This window comes from Urocitellus parryii, chromosome 4 (genome assembly GCF_045843805.1).
Source record: "Urocitellus parryii isolate mUroPar1 chromosome 4, mUroPar1.hap1, whole genome shotgun sequence".
Taxonomy (NCBI): domain Eukaryota; kingdom Metazoa; phylum Chordata; class Mammalia; order Rodentia; family Sciuridae; genus Urocitellus; species Urocitellus parryii.
In genome coordinates, this window is record NC_135534.1 from 112,065,256 (window position 1) to 112,080,577 (window position 15,322).

Below are 15,322 nucleotides of genomic sequence, written 5' to 3' on the forward strand. Positions count from 1 at the left end.
CTCCACCTTTTGGCCATAACCCCTGACCCTAACTACAGCCCTAAGGTTTACCTCATGTCTGGTTTGGAATTTCCTAAAGGGAATCCTAACACCGTAACTCTACCCACCTCCTTAATCCTCCAACCTTAAAATTCTACCTAAATACTATTCTTGAATCTCAATCTTTACCCCTTTGCATCAGGTGGCCCCTTGCACAGTAGAGTGGAAACTAAGAGGTGATCATAGGGACACAGTGCTAAGAAGCTGAGGACAGAGGGCAATGGGGCTGTGAGCCATGGAGAATACGTGCAGAGGAGCAGGAGTGGATGCTCACTCCATGGTCCATTTCCCCAGAGATACATGGGGCTGGGGCAGGGGAGGCCAAAAGATAGGAAAGAATCAGAACATCTGGCTCTGCAGCTTCCCAGTCTGCCATATCAGCCCCTCCCCACAACCTGGAGAGGCTGCTCTCCCCTCTCAGAGCCTAGCTCCTGTTTACAGGTCTCTTCCTTCCAAATCTGGAATCTCAGCCATTTCCTGGAGCTGCTCACGGAAGGCCAAGGCCAGGCTCTAGGCCTCAGCGGAAGAGCGACTAGGCTTTGTTCTCCATTGTTCTGAACAGCTTCTCCGCAGGGCCCCTAACCCAGCTGGCTCCCACCCTTCCTCCCCTTCCAAAACAGCCAGGCTTCAGGGCCAGCCTCAGCCCTAACAGCCTACCCAATGGAAGGCCTCTTTCACTTCTCCTCTTTCCCCTCAAACGGAGACCAAGATCAGTTAAGACTGAATCAGAGCAACAGAACACCATGGTCTCTACAAACTAGGGGCCTCCACAGCATTAAGAACAGACAGAATGAATGTAACAGAGTGACAGCTAGAAGGATAGGAACTAGAGCCAGAGAACAGAAGGTGAGATTTCAGAAGTGGAAGTGGTTAAGGGAGTGTGGCCAAGTCCGAGACTTGGGTCCATGTGTGGCCTGCAGAGGGGAGTGGGGTTCACAGGGCCAAAGATCCATAGGGCCAGATTGATAAAGGAACATTCATACAGACACTAAAGCGAGCCATGGAAAAGACAAGAAAGGATGTCAGGGGGAGCCGATGGGCTTACGTCACTAGGGCCAACTTGAAATTTCCCAGCCAGGGAGCCTCCAAGAGTTATTGAGATCTTTGCTGCTCCCTGCAAGAATTTTGCTGTGAACAAAGAGTCACTCCTTAAAGTCACTCCTGTTCCTACATTGTACTTGGGGGAGACTAACCAAGTTCTCTGCTAATGTTTTAATGCCAATTTGATTTTACTCAAGTTTCTATAATCCAGAAAGATGCTATGTGTTGCCCCTGAGGAAAAAGAAGACAGGTCTTAAAGGAATTCAAGTCCACCACTAGCCCTATCCTCAGCCAAGTGAGAATGGACAGATGAGACAAGGAGAAGTGTTGGTGATATACCACAGGGATGGAACCCCAGAGGTTGTGGCAGCTGAGGAATGGTCCCTATCCCAACAGTCACTTGTCCCATGTCTGGAGGTCACCTTCTGAACAACCACTCCCTGCTCCCAGACTCTGAAGAGCCAAGTGCTAAGAACTAAAGAGGATGATGGAGGGACCAATCACTCTGAGCCCTTCCTGTTAGACATTAAGGATCCTTCTCAGTCAGTCCAAGCGTCCGGGGCACTCAGGGATACATGGAGTGATTGCCAATAGAACTTCCCAACAGGGAGATTTGTCTGGATGGCTCTCAGAGGTCACAATGCCCATTTCCAGCAACCTGTCACATCAGCACCACAATTGTCTCATTTCCACAAACTAAGGAAGAGCTAAATGCATGAGTCATGGGGATGATGTGAATGGATGGGAGCCGCTTCCTCTTGTTATTTCAGGGAAACCATTCTGGGGTTATGCAGGCCCAGTGGCCAGTTTAAATACTACCTTCTGTCACCCCTCGTTGTAGTGTTTTGTATTTTTGTGAATAACTCCTTAGTTGTTTATAAGAAGGAGGAGAGAGAAGAAGGGTCAGGAGCTCTTCTGAGTGACCCTTCAGAGGAAATTCTTCTTCATCCGGTTCCTGGCTACTCTGGCTTCCTGTAGTGTGTTTTCTGGAGATGCAGCTGGGGGCTCCTGCTGGCCAAGCTGTTTGGGTAAAAGGAATGAACTCAAGGGAGATGAAGCCTTGCTCGTACATCTTATGGACCAAAAGATTCTGAATAATTTGTATAACCTCTCTGAACCCATTTTGTCATCTATAAAATGTCTGCATGAAGCTTGTGGATAGTGGATATGAAAGTGTGTTGGAAACACTAAGTCTGGTTGAATTGTCCTTAAGTGTTCTGGGGACAGCATACCCACCTCCCTGACCAGCACAACCACAGCCAGTCTCAACCATACCTAGCCATTTTGGAACCTTGAGATCTAATCCTTTTTTACCTTTTTATTTCTTTTCTTTCCTTTGGGCTTGAGCCAGCCTGGTTCCAATCTCTATATTCTCATCTTTCTTCCAAGTTGCCAAAAAGTGGAGGAAAATTGAGTCAAGAGAGGACACAGTAATTACTTCCTCTTTGCTGGCTGGAAAAAGTTGCCCTGATGGCACTTCACTGGCACAACTTTTATTCCCTAGTGCCTGGTCCCATTCCTGGGACCTGAAATCACATTTAATACCCTAAACCCCACACTGTCTGCACTTTCTCCACACCAATGATTATGGGTCCCACCTACACAGAACACATGCATTTGAAGATTTCAAAAGCAGCCAACATCAATATTTAACCATCTGCTCACATGTCTAGAAAGAAGGGAAATCAGTTAGAGTACTTTGTTCATCTTGTCATACCCCCCAGCCAAAGACCACCAAAACACGCCTGGTGTTGAACAAGTTGGGTTTATTGTTTCTTACCTAGAGAAAGTGCATTCCATGCGGAACTGTGGTGTGTCTCAGTAAGAGAGTTGTTAGAAACAAACTTATTGGATGGGGGCTATGACTGGATAATTTTGAGAAGGATCTAAGGAAGTTAAGACTTTGCCCTGAATTGGATGCTATAAGGAAAAAAGTATATTCTGTGATTCTTTGCAGAAGAGTGTCTTTAATAATTTCCTTGGAATGTAGTGTCTAATCAAGTAGTTCTTTTTCTATTATGAACAGTGCTGCCCTGCATCTTTATTTTACACATCTTTGTTTTGGTTTGAACATATCCCCTCAGAAGCATGTGTTAGAAAGTTAATTCTCAATGCAAGTATTGGAAGGTGGGGCCTAATGCCAATTAAAAAGGGGCTTGAGGCTGTGAGTCCATCTCTCATGTTCTCTCTTGTCCTTATACCACTGTTACTATGCAGCAAGAAGGCCTGACCAGATATAGACCCCTGGACCTTGGACTTTCCAACTTCCCAAACTGTAAGAAATGAATTTTTATTTATTTTTTTATAAATTATTTAGCCTTAGGTATTCTGATTTAGCAGCATAAAATTAACTAAAATAATCTTCTAGTATAATATTAAGTGTTTCTTTAGAAAATTAATATAGGAGTAGAATTTCTGGGTCTTGGGGCATCTGATATTCAACTTTAGACAATACTGACCGATTGTTTTCCAAAGCAGTTGTATGAGACCTTAAAGCACATCCTCAGAACAGTTGGGGGACTTTTTTTTTGCCAGTCTAATAAAATAGTATTTTACAGTTGTCCTATTTGCATTGTCTGGTTAAAAAGTAACGACTGAGTGTCTTTCCAAGTATTTATTTACCATTTGTGTTTTCTCTTTTGGTACCTATTTCTACTTTTTGACCATTTTTCTATTGCTTATAAGTCTTTATCTCAGTAACTCTCAGGAGCTTTTATATTCTGGATAATAATTCTCTGGATTAGAGAACTGTTGCAAAAACAAGTTTGACTTGGTATTTTCTTTCTGTACAATATTTTAAAAGTTCTTGATTTTCCTCCAGATAAATTTACTAATATTTTTACATTTAGTACACTATTTCTATTTTTAGAAACCTCCTCTACATGAAAGTAAAAATAAGCTTCTCCTATATTTTCTTCTAGAAGTTTAAAATGTTCACATTTGAGTCTTCAGTATATCACTAATGGATTATTTTATATGGCTTGAATAGGAATACACTTTTTAAGGTGACAAACAATTATTCCAGCACAATTTGTTGCTTAGTCTCTGTGACCTGTTATGATTCCTTCATCACACATCAAAATATATATATATATATATATATATATATATTCATGAATACTGCACTATCTCAAATTTTGAAGCTGTATAATAAGCTTTGATATCTGGTAGGATGATCTTCTCTCCTTTCTTTCCTTTTTATTTTTAAAATGTCATTTTTTTTCTTTCATTCTTTTAAAAAATGTGCTTTTAAATTGTCAAATAATAATTGTACATTTTCAAGAGGAATAGTATGAGGTTTTATGTGTTTATACATGGTGCAATAATCAACTCAGGATAGGTAAGTTTCCATTATCTTAATCATTTCTTTGTGATAAGACCAGTCAAAATCCTCTCTTCAAGCTATTTCCCTGCTTTCTTTTTCAGGGGGGTCTTGGCTAGCTTTGGGTCTTCTGCTTATCAAATTCCTTGAAAACCTTGTAAAATTTTTACTAGCATTGATTGAAGATGTAGAAAGAATCAACATTTTATAATATAGTCTTCTTCTTCATGAACATGTATGCCTCTTTTTTTAATGTAGATCTTTTTTAAAGTCTTTCAGTAAAGTTATGTGATTTGTTCTATATAGATCTTATACATATTCATAGTTAACTTGTTAAACCTGTGCTGCAGATTAGTTGCAAAGATAGCTGTAATAATTCTTACTGTCCTTTATGCTTGTCCCTTTACAATGTTTATTTTTCCTCTTATCAAGAAGAAAATGGTTTTCTCAACCCCTTGAAGCGGGGCTGGCCTTGTGAATTGCTTTGACTGACAGAAAATAATAAAATGATGTTGCAGAACTTCCAAAACCAAACCTTAAGAGGCCTGGAGGCTTCTGCTTTTGCCTCTTGATACACAACTCTGAGACTTCCATGTGAAAAAGCTTGGGCTAGTCACAGAAAGCAGAGACAACTTGTAGCTGGGGACTCCTAAACTTGCCAGCCTGCAGCCTGCAGCATCACCAGACATGTGAGGGAGGCCATGTAAACTTCTGGCTCCAGTTCAACTGTTAGATGATACAGTCTCATAAGTGACCTCAGGCAACAACAGCATGTGAGTTGCTTGAGTCCAGGCCAAATTGCTGATACTAAGAACTGCAAGCAAATAAAATTGTCATTGTTTTAAGTCACTCAATTTAATTTTGAGGTGGTTCGTTATACATAGAGAACTGAGATATCTTGATATGCCTAATAATTTGTTGATTGTTTCAAATTTGCCATGTGAAGATCACATAATAAAATATAAAGACACTTTGGGCTTTTGTTTCCTCTATTTTTAATACTGTTTCTCTTGCTTTACCAATATGATGTTGAATACAGGAGTGATTGCATCTTTATTTATTTCTTCATTTTAAGAGGAATACTGCTAACCTTTCACCATTAAGTATCTGTTATTTTTGTAGACACTATTTATCAGGCTTTAAAATTTTCTTTTTTTATTTCCTTTTACTCTAGTTTGGTAAGAGCTCTTAATCACAATTAAGCATTTGATTTTACAAAAGATTTTTTTTTTGGCATCTATTGAGAAAGTTTGTCTCTTTTTAAATTTTGTTAAAATTTATGAATTTTCTAGTGTTGAATTATTTTTGCATCCCTAGCACACAGAGCTTGGTCATGATAGATACCCTTTTAATATATTTTTGGATTAATTTATATATATATATTTGTGTGTGTGTGTGCCGAGGATTGAACCCAGGGCCTTGTGCATACAAAGCAAGCACTTTACCAACTGAGCTATACCCCCAGCACAATTTATTTATATCTTGTTGAGATGTTTTACATCTTCTGTTGATGAGATTGACTTGCGATGTTTTTTCTCTTTGTTTGTCTAATGTTGATGTCAAGAGTCTTGCTGGCCTCATTGAATGAATTCCAGAATATGCTCTTTTTATATTTCCTAGAAAAGTATGTATAAAATGGAAATTATCCATTCCTAGAATGTTTGGTAAAACTCACCTATATAACCATTTAAGCTGATGTTTTCTTTCTTTCTTTTTTTTCAAGGCACATTTAATTTGATTCAAGAGTGTGATACATTAGGCCCAAATACAATGAAGGAACACATTCTCCCATTAACATCAATGGCAATGCTCTTTTAACATGTGTCTCTTGAATTCGAAGGGGATTGCATAAAGTTCACTACTGAAAAAAAAATGCAGTGAGTTTCATAACAATATCTTTATACAATCTAGTAGTGAAATGAATGTTTATAAGGCTTTGAACAGTTTAAACTTGAAGTTTTATAGCACATCTTTCTTTATGTTTGTACAGTCCTCACAGCTGATGTTTTCTTTGTAGTAAGATTTTAATTTCTGTTTCTGATTCAGTTTCTTTGATAGAAAGAAGATCATTCAGGATTTCTAATTCTTTTCGAATCAGTTTTGGTAAGATAATTTTTTTTTAGGAATTTTTCCATTTTTTCTGTTTCAAATTAATTTTGTTCACATTGTCCTCTTATTCTCTTTTTCATATGCATTGGATCATTTTCCTCCTTTTTATTTTTAATATTTATTTTTTAGTTTTAGGTGGACATAATATTTTTATTTTTTAATTTTTATGCTGAGGTGAGCACTCTACCAGTGAGCCACAATCCCAGCCCTGCTTTTTATTCAGAATATTATTTATATTTGTTCCTTCTTTTCTTACATCAATATTGCCAGAGATTAATGTTTTAAATAATCTTGTCAAATAAATAACATTTGGTTTTGTTGATCCTCTCTACCATCGCTTTTTCTAATTTTACTAATTTCTACTTTTATATCTATTTTTTTTCTATTCTACTTCCTTTGGCTTTGTTTGGTTGTTGTAACACTATGTTGGATGCTTTACTTTTAAATTTGCAGCCTTTCTTCTTTGTTAACATAAGCATATAAAGCCCCAAACTTTCCTCTTAATGACATTTTTGCTGCATCTTACAAATTTTTTAATCTTATATTATGATACATAGTATTTTATTATGGTTTATTTAAATTTAAAATTTTCTGTTGTGATTTCTTGTTTGACATATAAATTATTAAGACATGTGTTCTCATATATATATGTGTGTATATCTATATCTTTACTTCATTTATTTATTTTTATGTGGTACTGAGGATTGAACCCAGTCCAGTGCCTGAGAGAGAATTTTAATATTTATTTTTTTAGTTTTCGGCGGACACAACATCTTTTTTTTTTTTTTTTTAAAGAGAGAGTGAGAGAGGAGAGAGAATTTTTTTTTTTAATATTTATTTTTTAGTTCTCGGTGGACACAACATCTTTGTTGGTACGTGGTGCTGAGGATCGAACCCGGGTCGCACTCATGCCAGGCCAGCACGCTACCGCTTGAGCCACATCCCCAGCCCTCTAATTTACTTTGTAGTCAGAGAATATAGTCTTACGATCTTAGTTCTTCAATATTGAGCCTTAATTTGTGTCCTAACAAATGATCTAGTTTTGGAAAATGTTTTATACGTTTTTCAGAAGAATATGTATTCTTTAATTGATATTGATTTTTACATATTTTTAGAAAACCAATCTTGTACTTTGAACTATTAAAATCTGGTTAGTCTTTACTATCTTTTTAAGTCTCTTTGACAAATTGGTAATTGAGAGAGAGACACTAAAACCTTTCACTGTAAAAGTAGGTTTGTAGATTTTCTTCTACAATGCTACCTAAATTTTTTCATATTTTTCATATTTTTGAGGCTAATTACAGTTGCCTCTAAGTATCTATGGGAAACTGAGTCCAAGAACCCTTTGGGTTAAGAATCTCTGAGACTGCTCAAGTCCCTTATAAAAAATGGTATAATATTTGCATATCCTCCTATATGCTTAAAATTATTTCCTGATAGTTAATGCAGTGTAAATGCTATGCAAGTAGTTTTTATGCTGTATTGCTTGGAGAATGATAACAAGAAAAAGTATATACATATTTAGTACAGATGTAATCTTTTTTCTGAATATTTTGAATCTGCAATTGGTTGAATCTGCTGGTTGTGGAACCCATGAATGCAGAAGGCTTATGTGTTGGAGATTTAGTCCTCAGTGTGGTAATGCTGGCAGGTGAGATCTTTTAAGAGGTGGAACCTAGTGGAAGATCCTTAAGTCTTTAGAGTTATTGCTTTCACATGGGAATGCTGATCTCCTGGACTGAGTTCTCCTGAGAGCAAGTTGTTACAAAAACCTGAGCCTGACCTCTGAGTCTCTTTCTGGCTTCCTGTTTGGTGATATACTCTCTCACTCCTGCAAGCACTGTCACCACTGTGATGCCATCCATCATGAAGTTCTCGCCAGTGCTGAGTGGATGTTAGTGACATGCCCTTGAACCTCAAGAACTGGAAGCTGAATAACCTCTTTTCTTTATAAAGCCTTCCTCAGGTGTTTTATTATAGTAACAAAAGCAAACTAATGCAAAAGGCATGTTAGTAATAATAATGGTAGAATGATAGGAGTAAGCCAGCACTTTCTTAGACAAAAAAAAGAAATAAGGTCATGCTGCTTCTTTCCTAAAGCCTTTTTGTCTTATGTTAATAGTTATTTGAGCTTCCTTTTGTTTAGTATTTTCCTGGCATATCTTTGTCCATTACTTTATTTTCAACTTTTCCAAATCATTATTTTAGATGTATGTCATTCAAATAACATACGGCTAGATTTTAATAAATATAATCTGACAGATCTCTGCATTTTGATTGGCAGATTTAAGCCAGTTGTAATTTAGCCTTGTTTCTACCATTTCATTTTTGGCTTTGTATTGCCCCACTTTTTCTATGTCTTTCCTTTTTCTTGACTTGAAGATAAATGGATTGAGTTTGTGTTTGTTTCCTTTATCTATTTTCCTCTATTGGTTTGGAACCTATATATTTTCATTCTATTCTTTTAGTGGTTACTGTACTAATTTCCCCTGAATATTTAATAAAATATGAAGTTAACATCTTAACTACTTTCTTCCTTCCCAAAGAATTCAAGGACCTTAGGATAGTTTAATTCTGATAGTTCCCCTCCCAATATCAGTCCTATTATTTTCCTGCCTTTTATTTCACAGGTTTTGAAAAATCACAAATTAGGTGTTATTATCATTTTATAAGGTATTATTTAGATTTGCCTATCTACTTACTAATTTATTTGGTTATAATTCTTTCTTACACACCAAACCTTTCTTTTTTTAATTTATTTTTTATTCTGATTTGTTATATATGACAACAGAATGTATTACAATTCATATTACATATATAGAGCACAATTTTTCATATCTCTGGTTGTATACAAAGTATATTCACACTATTCGTGTCTTCATACATGTACTTTGGATAATGATGTCCATCACACTCCACCATCATTTCTAAATCCATGCCCTCTCCTTTTCCCTCCCACCCCTTTGCTCTAACTAGAGTTTGTCTATTCCTCCCATTCTCCCCCTCCCTACCCCACTATGAAACAGCTTAATGCTGGTTGTTTTGATAAATCATAATAATAGCCATTATTTATCAGGTGGTTAGTATGTGCCCAATACAGTTAAAACACTTCATGAACTAGATTTCTTTTTAAAGTCATGTTTGTTGAGATATAATTTATATATGGTACAATTTGCCCTATTTAGTTTTATAGTTATATGATTTTGATAACACAAATATAAAAAATGACAACATATAAATATGGATATATGTACTACAGTGAAGATACAGAATATGTTACTTTGTTATCCTTCTTTTTTTAAAAAAAAAATAGATAAATTAATTTTAATATATTTTCTGGGCTGGGGATGTGGCTCAAGCAGTAGCGCACTCGCCTGGCATGCGTGCGGCCCTGGTTCGATCCTCAGCACCACATACCAACAAAGATGTTGTGTCTGCCGAAAACTAAAAAGAATAAATGTTAAAAAATTCTCTCTCTCTCTCTCTAAAAAAAAAAAAAAGAAAATATTTGGGGGACAAAGTGTGTCTGTACTTAAGATGTACAGACCTTAAAAAAAAAATATATATATATATATATATATTTTTTTTTTTTCTTTAAACCCAATGGATTGCCAACATAATTTGCAAAGAAAATAATTGTTAGTAAGATATGTTCATTTTCTTTGTCCTAGTAATTCTTTGGGATCTACTGTCTGTTTAACACATAATACACCTCAATTAAGGCTAGACACATTTCAAATACTCAGTAGTCTCATGTAACCAATGGCTGCCATATTGGCTCCTTTCTCCATCTTTCACCGTTTGGTGAGAAATATGCTGTAGGCTGCATGATAAATCCCCTTGTTATGTGGTTTCTCATTAAGTTCTATCAGAAAGGGACACCATAGAGATGAACTTAGAATATACAAGAGTAGAGCGAGGTGTTTTATTCCTCCCTATAAGACTTTATTAGACTGTGAGTTGGTTTCATTTTGTTTGTTTGTTTTAAAAATAATTTTTATTTTTAAAAAGTAAATTGTACATTAAAGGAAAAAAAAAACACAAGCAAAGAACAAAGTCATCCAGTCACAAGAAGCTTAGTTTGGACGTGTTCCTCTAGGTTGTATGCATATATACACAATATCCCATTTTCTGTGATTGAGATTGTCTGTGAGTTGGTTTCTACATGCTTTTGGTGCGAATAATTTCAGTTAGATCACCTTCTCCTACAGGTTTTTCATATTGGCTCTCTCTTCTTTCACCTCCTACCACTCCAAGTTTACAGAGGAAAGGTGCTTCACAAAATTTGTTAGTTTCCCTCAACCTTGCCCTTACCTTTATAAATACCTTATTAAACAATTTTTACTCTGATTCATCTTTTTAATCTTTGAATCTTGAATAAAGGATTTTTAATTATAAGAAAGTAAGATATACTTCATCTCATATCACAGGCAATGTATGTATACATATCAGATTAATTATGTATTAAAATATAATGTATAAAATGCTAAAACTTTTAAAGAAAATATTTGTGTAACTTTGTGAAGAGAAATAGAAAACAAAAAATACAAAATAAACAAAAACCTAAAAAAAATTAGATGATATTGTAGTTAAAATTTTTATGTGTAAAATTTTATCCAAAAGAGTTGAAAGAGACGTGAATTGTGTTACCAGTCATTTTTGTTTATTTTTGGCATTTAGCTTGACTTGGTTTCTCCTTTGATTGGGTTTTCATTTATTGAAGTTCTTCCCTTTGCAGCTTTTCTTTGTTGTTTTTCATTTCCTCCTCGTGGAATATTTTGCCAAGAATGTTCTGTAGTGCAGGCTTTCTTGCTGTAAATTCTTTTAGCTTTTGTTTGTCATGGAAGGTTTTTATTTCATCATCAAATTTGAAGCTCAATTTTGCTGGATGTAAGATTCTTAGTTGGCATCCATTATCTTTTAGAGGTTGGTGTATGTTGTTCCAGGATCTCCTAGCTTTGAGAGTCTAGGTTGAAAAATCTGCTGTGATTCATATTGGTCTTCCCTTACATGTAATCTGATTTTTCTCTCTTATGGCCTTTAAAATTCGATCCTTATTCTGTATGCTAGGCATTTTCATTATAATATGTCTTGATGTAGATCTGTTGTAATTTTGTACATTTGGTGTCCTATAGGCCTCTTCTATTTGGTTTTCCAGTTCATTCTTCATGCTTGGGAAATTTTTGCTATTATTTCATTGAAGAGATTGTGCATTCCTTTGGTTTGAATCTATGAACCTTCCTCTATCCCAATAAATCTTAAATATGGTCTTTTGATGGTATCCCATAATTCTTGGATGTTCTGTTCATGGTTTCTTACCATCTTCACTGTGAGGTCAACTTTATTTTCAAGATTGTATATTTTGTCTTCATTGTCTAAGGTCCTGACTTCCAAGTGATCTAGTCTGTTGGTGATGCTATCTGTTGAGTTTTTAAATTGTCTTATTGTTTCTTTCATTTCAAGAATTTCTGGGTTTTTTTGTTTGTTTGCTCTATCTCTATCTCTTTCTTGAAGAAATCTCTTGCAACCTGTATTTGTTCTCTTATCTCTTTGTTAGAATGATTGATTTTTGCCTGTATCTGCTCACTTAGGTTGTTCTTTAATTCCCAAATCATTTTAATTATGTATATTCTGAACTCCTTCTCTATTTCACCTACTGAGCTATCTATGGATTCTATTATTGTAGTATCTTGGTTTGTTTGGGGCACTTTTCTCCCTTGTTTTTTCATGATGTCTATGAGTCTTTCTTGCATTGTAGATCCAAGGTATTACAGCTTCTGCTCTATTGTCTTATGGTGTCCCTATAAGTTACCAATACCTCACTTTTAAGGGAGAGATCAATATTACAGCATTCAATGTACCCAGTGTGCAGCCATATATCAGCTAGCTTCTATTTTTACATTTACAGTTTCGTTACTATAATCAGAAATGATGAGTTCAGTTATCTTCTACCATATAGTCAATAGGTTTGTGTAATGGTACAGTTTCTAATGGTAGAAGGGGCTCTGGAGGGTTGGCTGAGAAGTTTTATGAGGTAGGATGTGAGAACATGGAGGTATTAGATTATACGAGTAGTGAGAGGGTAATCATAAGAAGTTGGCTGTTAGTGGGAGAAACAAGAGATAGGCAACCTCATGCAAGACTCCCTGTTTCTCAGCAACAGAATAACTGTTAGTACCTCTAGTAGAGAAACCTCTGGTGCAGCCAGGCCCATAGGTACCTTGGTGACATCTTACCACGTCTTTATTGTTGTCCCTTGATAGACGCAGCGATATCCCAGTTTCGTGGCAGTGGCAGCCTCAAGCCTATACATACCTTGATGTTGGGCTGTGGAGCCATGCTGTGGTGAATAAGGAATCCCAGTGTGGGGTGGCTCACCAAGTATCTCTGGGGGGAAGGTGGGCCTCTTCTCTGGATCTCTGGGCAGCCGGTGTAGTGGGTAGGCCTCTCTTCCTGAACTCCTGGCCTCAGTGTGGTGGGCCCAAACCTTTCTTTTGTAATGTTTTTTCTTGTTCTTGTCATATATGTAAGAATTTCCTATACTGTTAATATAAACTCCTATTTTTAAATATTATCCTTATTTTATTTTTATTCTCACATTTGAAAATTTGTTTTGTTAGTACAATACCAGTTATTTTTGCTTTGAAGATATTATTCTTCCTGATGACTATTTTACTTTCTTCTTCCTGATGACTATTTTACTTCCTGATGATTTTCACCATTATTGTCCTCTAAATGTACAAGATCCACTTTTCTGTTTAAGATTTTTCTTTTTGTGTTTAATATAACCTAGTTTTAGTACATGTTGTGTAGATATAGACATCATTTTATATTTCTTGTTTGTTAACCTTCCTGTGTATGTATTTTTGTTTGTTATGAGTTCTAGCAAATTTTCATTCACTAAATTTAAAATATAGCCTTCCTTTCATTATTTCTGTTTCCTCCTTGGAGGTCTTGATTAAATGTACCACTTTTTCATTATACATACAATACCCTTAACCCCTTTCTAAAAGTATTTTTTATTTCCTTGTCTCTGTGTGCCTTATTCTGAATAATTTCTTCAGACTCATTCTAGTTAACTGACCTCTCTTTAGTCATATTTATAAAATACAGCTAAATGTGCTATATAATCTTTTCAGTTACATTCATATTTCATTATTTATATTTTAATTTATAAAGGTTCATTATTATTCCTTTTCAAATTTGATCACTTTTTATAGTATCTTATTGCTTGTTAATTTTTTTTGTAATTTTGTCTTCTATTTCTTTAAGTATTCCATAATTAGTTTCTCTGATAATTTCAATATCTCAAGGCTTCAGCCATTTAAATCTATTGCCTCTTATATCTTCTGATGCTCATTCATAGTGATTTGTTTCCTTGTGTGTTTAATGACCTTTACTTGTAATTTATTTTTGGTTGGTCTTAATCTGAAAATTTTACGAGTTTTTCTTCAGGGAGGGTGTGTATTTTTATTTGTTAAGAATGTGAGATGATGCCAACTAGGGACCCCTTTTTGGATTCCGTCTTAATCTAGGAGACTTAGTTTGATTCTCCCACCTTGCCATTATACTGCAGGGAATGTGGCTAAGTGGTAGAGCATTTATCTGGCATGTTTGAGGCGCTGTGCTCAATTCCCAGCACCACCACTACCATAAAAAAAAAAAAAATTTAAAAACCCAACTGCTTTGCCATCTTGCTATTGCTAAAGTCTAGTCTTCCATTCCAATGACAATATGAACATATTCCCCAGGTGAATCCCTCATTTAAAAATATTTATTTATCTTATTTTTTAGTTGTTGATAGAGCTTTATTTTATTCATTTATTTTTATGTGGTGCTGAGAGGCAAGCGTTCTACCACTGAGCCACAATTCCAGCCCCTGAATCCCACATTTTATAAATACAAAGTACTCTGAACTTGCTGTACTTCTTAATTTTGTTTTGTTTCTGGCCTTTGGGAAATTTCCCCCATCTCTCAAAGGTCAATAATACAAAACAAATTTAGTGTAATCAAGACCTTGAAACAGAAAGACCTCTCAGGTATTTAGCAGAACCGCATATCGATCACTTCTCACCTATTGCAATCTAGTTCTAACTCCCACTACATGACTGAAACTACTTATTGATCAATTGATCAAACTGCTAAATTGATCAATGATCCCCTTGCTAATAAATTTAATGTGGTAATTTTAATGGGTGTGTCTGTGGTGATGGGAACCAAACTAGGGGCCTCCTGCATGCTGGGCAAGAACTCTACCGGTTAGCTATATCCCTTCCTCCTAATGTGAACACTTTTAATTCCTTTTCATATGCGACCGTCCTCCCCCCACTCTGCAGTCCTGGATGCTCCTTCTTTCTGGAAACCCTCTTCTTTGATTGTGTGATGCCACTATCTCCTATATTTCCTCTTATTTCAGGGGCTATGTCTTTTTAGCCTCATTGGTGAGGTCCTTTTAACATCTTCACATATGATGTCTTTAGAGGAATATATTCAGCCTTCTTCACTTTCCACTTTATACAGCTTCATAAAAGAATCTTATCCACTGCCACGGCTTAGTACCCTAAATTCTCCATGTGTCTTATCCCCCCCCCCACAACCTTTTACCCTTTTTGGTACTAGTCCTTTTTATTTTTTATTTTGAGACTGAGTCTCACTAAGTTGAGATTGGCCTCAAATTTAGATCTTCCTGCCTCAGCCTCCTATGTCACTGTGATTACAGGTATGCACACCAAGCTTTTATATTTGCTTCCCCCTTTGTTTGAAATGTGTCCTCTCATCCTTTTTATTAACCTGACTGGCTAACTAATCCTT